Genomic DNA, 9,782 nt, shown 5'->3' with positions numbered 1-9,782 from the left:
GAGAAGAGAAGAGAAGAGAAGAGAAGAGAAGAGAAGAGGAGAATAAAGAGAAAAGAGAGAAAGAAAGAGAGAAAGGGAGGAAAGGAGGAAGGGAGGAATGGAAGGAAATCAGAATTTGCAAGGCAGTTTCCAAGAGTAAAAGTACAAGGGCAGGCCACCAGGCAGATGGAATAGGGGACTATGTAAAGGAGGAGATTTATTGTGGCCTCTGTGGGGAGGAAAAATTTGTTAGGACAACCATGTGTGGGATTGGTTAATTGGGAAATTGTCAGTTGATCTGATGGGTGGGTGGGTGTCATCCAGAGAGGGCTGGTCCATGGCCTTGTTGTGAGTGGGGCAATGAAATATGGCCCACGTTGAAACAGACCAACAGAGGAGGTAGAGCGTGTACTCTGGTCTTTTTAGGGTGCATATGAAAATACTGATTTGAGTTAAGAATTCATTGTGGGGTCAGTTTCTAGGAGACCACAAGGACGTAGGATATCAAAGGATCAGAATCACGTAAAATCCTAAGGCTTGACTAATAAATGTTTCAAGGAAAATATTTTCCTATCAAAGAAAAATGTCTCTACCTGACATGTAATGTAGGGGTAAAATTTCAAAACTACAACTTTGGTAGAAAGTAAAAATGAGGGATAAGTCCACTACCAATGGTTTTCTATATTTATCTATTGAGATAGTGTTTTCTATTGTTGCCCTCAGTAGAGTGCCCTGGTATCAGATCTCACAGGAATCATTTTTTTTTTTTTTTTGTAGAGACAGAGTCTCACTTTATCACCCTCAGTAGAGTGTGGTGGCATCACACAGCTCACAGCAAACTCCAACTCTGGGCCAAGGCGATTCTCTTGCCTCAGCCTCCCAAGTAGCTGGGACTATGGGTGCTTGCCACAACACCTGGCCATTTTTTTTTTTGGTTGTTGTTGCAGTTTGGCTAGGGCTGGGTTTGAAACTTCCACCCTTAGTATATGGGTGAAGCACCTATGCGCTGAGCCACAGGCACCGCCCTCACAGCAATTTTCAAGTGTTGTGATCAAACAAACCTATTCCCTCAACTGCGACTCCATGCACCTGTACAATGTCCAGCTTTTATTTATTCTTCAGAGATGGGGATCTCACTAGTGCTCAGGCTGGTCTCCAATTCAGAAGTTCAGACAAATAAATTGACTGGACCTCCCAAACTGTCAGGATAACAGGCAAGGAGTACCTCAGCTGGCCACAAAATATAATTTGAATAATATCCCAACTTCAAGGTCTAGAGTGGTGGCTCATCCTGTAATCCTAACACTCTGGGAAGCAGAAGCATGTGTTCAAGGGTAACTGGGCACTGTGGTGGAGTACATAGACTCCCTGATGTTCAGACGTCTGAAGCAATAGGATCTGTTGAGCCCAAGAGTTTGATATTACTATTACCTTTGATGACATCAAGGCACTCTACCCAGGGGAAGGAGTCAGATTCTGTCCCAAAGAAAAAGAAAATGAAAACTTCAATAGGATGGAAAATGTGCCTTTTATGTCAATTCATGGTAGCCTGTTTGTGAGCAGGGAGCTAGGGTTAACTGTTTCTCAGGCACACTTACCACCTGGGTACTTCTTATGCTGTAAGCATTTTGAGCACCTCAAGTTTTGAAAAACATTGTCAAGTAGCTTCATTGAAATAAGTAGTTTAAACCTTTGAAAGTTTAAAATTCTGTATTTCTTAATATAGTCCCAGAATTGTACATCTATCATCACAATCTAATTTTAGAACTTTGTCTTCTCCCCCTATGGAAAGAACATAAAAACTTACTAGCAGTCACTTTCATCTTCCTGCCCACCCTACTCCACCTGCCCCCTCCTCCTGTCAGACAATTGGCCTTGTCATGATATTTTCTTTTGAGTTCATTCATAGTCAGTGTAATCATTTGTAACTCACCTTGTTTCCTTATCATAATGATTTTAAGGTTCTTTCCTATTGTAACAAAAATGTGCACTTCATTCCTTCTGAATGTTGAAAAATATTCCATCCTGTGAATATAGCATGTTCTATGTATTTCATCATCTGTAAATCCCACTAGTAATACTGAAGACGTTCCCTTCTTATTTAAGATTTATAAAAGAGTTTCTAAACAAGATATGCTGCCTCTGTCAGGAGCCATTTATGTGTCTCTTGAGGTTACTGTCTGGTGTTTCTTGATGATTCTATTAATGTAGTGTGTTCTAATATTTGATTATCACATTTTGAGCTAGACTGGCAATCCTGGTAATAAATCCCATTTGGGATACATGTACAAAATAATTTGTAAGCTACCAGACGTTTCTCTGCACCTATACAGTATATCTATTATAGACGTAATACTGCCTTTCCCCCTTTGCCCCAGAAAAATACATTAGTACAATGATAGCTCAAGGAAATGCAATGCAAGCTGCTAACCTCAGGTGATCCTCCTGACTTTATCCTTCTTAGCAGCTGAGAGTATAGTTCCATGCCACCACTGCTGGGGAGCTTTTGCACTTATATCTTAGACAAGCGGGGTCTTACTTTGTTGCTCAGTCTGGTCTGAAACCCCTTAGCTTCCAGTGATCTTTCTGCCTCTGCCTCTAAAATTACTGGGAGTATAGATGTGACCTATGGTGCTCATCCATGTTTATGTTTTGGTGAATGTTTCAATCTAGTTTCCTCATAGATAACAGCCTGTAGATTAAAAAATAACAACTCTATTCACATATAATTCACACAATTCACCCACTTCAATTATAGAGTTCAAGACTACACACGCAGAGATTACTTTTATATTTTGTTTGTTTGTTACAAGAAAAAATTACTTTAAGGTGTAGAAGAAAGAGACAGAGGAATGAAAGGAATGAAAGAAAGAAAACCCATATTAATTAGTTTGATGTAAAAATTCAAAATTGTATTTAAAAAATCAACACATTCTACTTCACATATAGATAAATATACTCATGATCTATGTGTATGTGACTTAATAAAAAAGAAAACAATGGAGAGAGCTTCTGAATTAGAATTGGAAGAAGAAAAAAATAAAGTAATGGAGAGGTGATAAAAGGGAGGTTGGGATGGAGGGAAACAAGGAAAGAGAAAATAACCAAAATTGGTGGCTTACACCTCTAATTCTAGCCTTCTTTTAGGCTGAGATGAGTGGAGTTCTTGAATAAGGAGGTGCTGAGAATGGACTGAGCAAGAGTCTGACCATGTCTCTACTAAAAATTGAAAAATTATCGAGACACTGGGACAGGCACCTGTAGTCCAGCCAGATGGGAGTCTTAGGCAGGAGGACTGCATAAATCCTGCCTTTGAGATTGCTATGTTCTAGGCTGAAGCCAGAAAAGACTATCCTGGGTAACAATTGAAAGTCATGTATCAAAAATACCTATATGCACACCCATGCACAGACAAACCAAAAATCGAACCAACAAACATTTTCATCATCTAAAAACACCAGAATTACCTTGATGGTTCAAGCAGAGTAGACATGCTTAAGACCTGTGAATTGTAACCAAATTGAGGCTGTAGCCAGGCATAGTCAATTTGTAAGCTTCTCCCAAATGGATTTTTTGGGGTGTCAAGAGAGATCCTTGAAGTAGCATCCCATAGGCGGTGCCTATGGCTCAGTTGCTAGGGTGCTGGCCCCATATAATGAGGGTGATGAGTTCAAACACAGCCTTGGCCAAACTGAAACAAAAAAATAACCATTTGTTGTGGCAGGCACCTGTAGTTACATATGCTCAGGAGGCTGAGGTAAAAAAATTGCATAAGGACAGGGGTTGGAGGTTGCTGTGAGCTATGTTGCCAAGGCACTCTACTGAGGTTGATAAAGTGAAACTTTCTCAACAACAACAACAAAATAGCATTCTACTTAAGTGACTTAATGTAGTTTTTTTTTTTTTTTTTTTTTTAGCTGTGATGCAGCTTAATTCACCCTGCTGTACAAAATCTAAACTGTTGTGTTATCCTAGTGCTGGGAATCTCAACCGTCATTAGAATCAGTAAGTCATAAATGGGATATCACTTCTCTATCTGGATGGAGGGATAATAAGCGTCCTTGCTAAAACAATTAGGGGACAGCAGCTGAAATGAGCAGAAAAGGCCTCTTAGTATGTTTCACCAGAACCCTGGATACCAGGACATTACAAGGTGAAGTCATCCATGGTCATCATGAGTGACCTCATAATGGGTGTTGCCCTGTGTTACATCTTTAAGCTTAACCTTTTTCATGCTAAGCATGTGTGGAGGCTGTCTGGGTTTGTCATTGGGTTCAAACTGTTACAAAAGTGTGGGCTCTTTTCTCCACACTCAATTCCTGTTTCATATACTTTGTATCTCTGGCAAAGAGATTCAAGAACCTTTCCTTTCCTTTTCATGTCATGGATTTGTAAACAAATGGAAGAGTGTGGTTTATACCTAGTTTTGTCCTGGATGGTGCAGACCAAGAACCTGAGCTCAAATGTCAGTGATTTGACAGACCTGACAGGTATATCACACATTTCTAAGTTCTACTTTTCATGACATTTTACTTCTTTCTCTAGAATAGGCTTGTTTGGGATGGTAGGTGTCCCACTGAAGGTCCACTCTTGAATCTGGTTAGGCAATGTATCCAGTAGTGTCCTCTATAGATGCCCTTATTTATGATGATCATGGAGAATTTCAGCCTATCTGGAAAGTTTCAACGTTCTGGACCTCCATGCCAGATGTGTCAAAACTTCTGGCTTCCTGGAAACATTGGAAGTAGAAGAGTTATGTTTGGGCACACATTTAATACATAATCACTAATGAAACCTGATAACCAAAAAAGAGATCCATTCATAATTGTGATGATATGTACTAAACAATCAAAATGCAAAACATTCCTGACATAATGTTTATTTGTTACTAGGGCCTGAAGATTGGACACTCCTCAAAGCTCCTGGTAAGGTCATTTCTTAAGTAGAGCTCAATGACTTTTTGCCATGTTTGACTACAATTTTTAGATGCTCTAGGAGGCCAAATTTGGCTGATCCCCTGAGCTCAGTGTTTGGAGACAGGTATGAGCAACAGCAAGATACCCTCAGCCCTGATGTACCACTTGGTTTCTATTCAAATAGAAAAGGTAGCCAAGCATTGTGGCCCTTAACTGCACTTACAGCAAATCCACCAAATTGAGGGAGGAGGACTGCTTCAACCCAAGGTTTGGATGTTGTTGTTTGCTATGCTGAGGCCTCAACACTCTAGCTTGGGTAACAGAGTGAGAGTCTGTCTCATTAAAAATAATATAAGAAAGAAAGGCAGAAAGAAATCCAGTTTGGTAGGCACAGTTTCTAAGAGCATAAGTACGAGGAAAGGTCAGTAGGCAGATGGAATAGGGGACTACATAAAGAAGAGATTTATTGTGGCCCCTGGGGGGAAACAATGAGTAAGGACAAGCAAGTTTGGGCTTAGTTCATTAGGATATTGCCAGTTGATCTGTTGGGTAGGTATTGTCCAGAGATGTCTGTTCCCTGGCCATGGACTTGATTACAGAAAGGGAATATTGGCCTAGATTGAAACAGACAAAGAGAAGAAGTGAACCATGTATTCTTGATTTTTTTGTATGCATATGAAAAGCCTGATTTGAGTCAAGAATTCACTATGTGGGCAGTTTAAAGTGAGTATAAGAATCTAGGATATCAAAAGGCCAGAGTTATATAAATCCAAGGGCTTGCATAATACAGGAATTAGGAGAACAATTTCCCTGTGATAGAATAATTTCTCTAGTTGACATCTAATCTAGAGAAAAATCTCAATAATAGATTTGTTGTCAAATGTAAAACTGAAGGATAAGTCTTCTACCAATTATTTTCACCATTTATATTGAGACAGAGTTTTGTTTTGTTGCCATCTGTAGGGTGCACTGGTAACACAGCTCACAGCAATCTTCAAGTGCTGTCATCAAGTGAACATAATTTTTCAATAAGGAATCTGGCACCCACTCAACATCTGGCCATTTTTTATTCTTCAGAGATGAGGATCTCCCTATTATTCAGGCTTGTCTCCAATTCAGAAATTCAGACTATCCATCTAACTGGGCCTCCTAATAGCCAAGATGAAGGTGTGAAGCACCACCACTGGCCACAAACCATCTTTTGAAAAATATCCCAACTTCAAATTTTAGAGTGTTGACTCACACTTGCAATCCTAACACTCTGGGTGGCAGAAGAAGATGGTCCAAAGTAACCAGGCACTGTGGGCAAGCAGCTGGACTCCCAGTTGCTCAGGAGGCTGAAAAAAATAGGATCTGTTGAGCCCAGGAGTTTGAGATTATGGTTAGCTGTGATGATGTCAGGGCACTCTTCCCAGAGGGATGGAGTCAGACTCTGTCTCAAGGAAAAACAAAATGACAACTTTGGAAGGATGGAACAATGAGCTTTCCATATCAATTCATGGTAACCTGTGTGTGAGCAGGGAGATAGGGTTGACTATCACTCAAGTACTCTCATGACCTCGGTATTTCTGATGCTGTGAGCTTTTGAGCACCTCAAGTTTTAGAAAACATTGTCAAGTACCTTCATTGAAATAAGTAGTTCACCGTTTGAAAGTGCACAATTCTGTGTTCTTAGTATAGTCACAAACTTGTGAAGCTATCATCACAATCTAATTTTAGATCTTTGTCTTCTATGCCTACACCAAGAACCTCAATACCTACTAGCAGTCACTTTCATCTTCCACCCACCTGTCCATACACATAGCAGACAATTGGCCTTGTCTTGATGTTTTCTTCTGGGTTCAGTCATACTTGGTGAGGTCTTTTGTAACTGGCCTTGTTTCTTTATCATAATGATTTTAAGGTTAATTCCTATTGTAACATAAATGTACCCTTCATTCCTTTTGATTGTTGAAAAATATTCCATAGTTTGAATATAAAACATTATATGTATCCAATCATCTGTAATTCCCTTTAGTCATCCTGAAGACTTTCCTTCTCATCTATGATCTTTAAATAATTTCATCAACAAGGTATGTTGCTTCTGTTCAAAGCCTATTCTATGTCTCTTGACATGACCATGTGGTTTCTCTTATTGATTCTATTAATGTAGTGTGTTCTGTTTATTGATTTTCCCATATTGATCTAGAATGGCAATCCTGGTAATAAATCCCATTTGGGATATAGTTATACAATATTTTGTATGCTACTGGACATTTCCTGCACCTATACAGTATATCTCATACATATTGGATATATGTTTCCCCCTTTGCCCCAGAAAAATACATTGGAATTATCATAGTTCAAGGAAATGTAAGCTGCTGACCTAAGTTTGTCCTCCTCAGCATCTCAGAGTACAGGCACATTCCAGCATTGTTAGGGGAAGTTGTGCACTTATTTTTTGGATAAGTGATATCCTAATATGTTGCTCAGTCTTGGCTGAAACCCCTTAGCTTCCAGTGATCTTTCTGTCTCAACCTCTGAAATTGCTGGTATTATAGATGTGAGCTACAGTACTCATCCGTGCTTATATTATAGTGACGGTTTTTCACTATTTTCCTCATAGATAAGAGCCAATAGATTATAAAGGAACAACTCTATTCATATATAATTCACACTCCATTATTCACCCATATCAAGTATAGAGTTCAAGACTACACATTCAGGGATCACTTGTATAGTTTTTTTGTTGTTACTAGAGAAGTTTCCCTTATGTGTAGAAGAGAGAGTTAGAGGAAAGAAGGGATGAAGGATGGAGGAGAAGAATGGAGAGAGCAAGTAAATGAGAGAGAGCTGGATGAAGGAAGCATAAAGTGATGGAGGAGCTAAGGGACCTTGGCAGGGGATAAAACATAGAAAGAGAAAATGACCGAAGTTGGTGGCTCACACTCCTAATCCTAGCCCTCCAGCAGGTTGAGATGAGTGGAGTTCTTGTATGAGCAGGTGCTGAGAATGGACTGAGCAAGAGTGAAACTCTGTCTCTACTAAAAAGTACAAAATTATCTAGCCATTGAGATAGGCACCTGTTTTTCTAGCAATATGGGTGTCTCAGGCAGAAGGATTGCCTGCATCTCAGCATTTGAGATTGCTATATTCTAGACTGAGGTCATGAATGACTAGCTGGGCCACATATGGAAACCATATCTCAAAAATAATAATACACACACACACATGAGCAGACAAACCAGCAAAAATTTTCATCATGTAAAAAGACCACAACTACCTTGATGGTTGTAGCAAAGTAGACATGCTTAAGACCTGTAAAGCTTTGACCAATTTGAGGCTTCATATAACTATGGTAAATTTGTAAGCGTCTCTAAATGGATGTTTTGGGGTAGGTGTCAAAACAGGTCCTTGAAGTAGCATCCCACTTAAGTGACTCTGTCCAGTTATGTGAGCTGTGTTGCAGCTTGAGTCACCCTGCTATAAAAAATCTCAACTGTCAGCTTAGTGCTGGGAAACTCAACTGTGAATAGGGTCGATAAGGGACAAATGAGAGATCACTTCTCTGTCTGTTTATGGAGAGCTAAAAAATTTCCTGGTTCAAACACTTTACAGACACTTGGTGAAGTGAGCATAAAATGCCACTTAGTATCTTTGACCAGAAGCCTAGATCCCAGGACATTCCAGGTGAAGTCAGTACGTGGAAACTGTGGATGACATCACAACGGGTGTTGCTCTAGGTTAACATCTTCAAGCTTATCTTTATTCCTGCAATGCATGTGTAGTTGCTATCCTGGTTTTGTTGTTGTTGCTGTTATTGGGTTCACACTATTATAAAAGGTTGTGGTTCTTTTCTTCACACTCAATTCCTGCTTCCTAAAAGTAGTTTGATCTATTGCCAAGGGATTCAATAACCCTTCCTCTCCTTTTCAAGTCATGGATTTGTAAGAAAATGGAAGAATGTGGTTGACACCTAGTGCTGCCCTGGGATGATGTAGAGCAAGAACCTGAACCCAAAGATAAGACAGTGATTTCACAGACCTGACAGAATTGTCACACAGTCCTCAGTTCTACTTGTCCCAATGTTTCACTTCTTTCTCTAGAATAGGTTTGTTCAGGAAGGTAGGTGTCTAACTGAAGGTCCCCTCTTGACATCTAGTTAGGCAATGTGTCCAGTAGTGTATGCTATAGCTGCAGTTATTTATGATGATCATAGGAAATATTAGCCTATCTTGAAAGTTCCAACATTCATGACCTCTGGGCCAGGTGTGCCCAAAGTTTTGGCTTCTTATCCACATAGGAATTAGAAAAATTATGTCAGACCACATGTACAGTACACAAACACTAATGAAACCTGATAAGCAAAAAAGAGATCTGTGCATAATTGTGGTCATATATGTCACCAGGGAATACACAAAACAGTCCTGACATAATCCTCATGTGTCACAGGCACCTGAGGATTCGACACAATTCAATGTTCCTGATAAGGTCATTTCTTAAGTAGAGCTCTATGACTTTTGCCATGCATGACAATATTTGGATGCTCTGGGAGGCCAAGGTGGGCTGATTTCCTGACCACACATGTTTGAGACAAGGCTTACCAACAGCAAGTGCTCTCAGGCCCGATCTCCCACCCAGTTTCTACTCAAATAGAAGAGGCTGCCAAGCACTGTGGCCCTTGCCTTTCTTTCCAGTTATTCCAAATACTGAGGCAAGGGTATCCCTTTAACCAAAGAGTTGGATGTCACTATGCAGTAGGCTGATGTCATGACAGTCTATCTGGGGCAAAATAGCGAGTCTGTCTCTTGAAAAATAATAAAGAATTAGAGGGAGAAAGAAAAGGAAGGAAGGAAGGAAGGAAGGAAGGAAGGAAGGAAGGAAGGAAGGAAGGAAGGAAGGAAGGAA

Source organism: Otolemur garnettii, unplaced genomic scaffold, assembly GCF_000181295.1.
Source record: "Otolemur garnettii isolate 467f Iridium unplaced genomic scaffold, OtoGar3 scaffold00316, whole genome shotgun sequence".
Taxonomy (NCBI): Eukaryota; Metazoa; Chordata; class Mammalia; order Primates; family Galagidae; genus Otolemur; species Otolemur garnettii.
Note: the sequence above shows the minus strand (reverse complement) of the source record.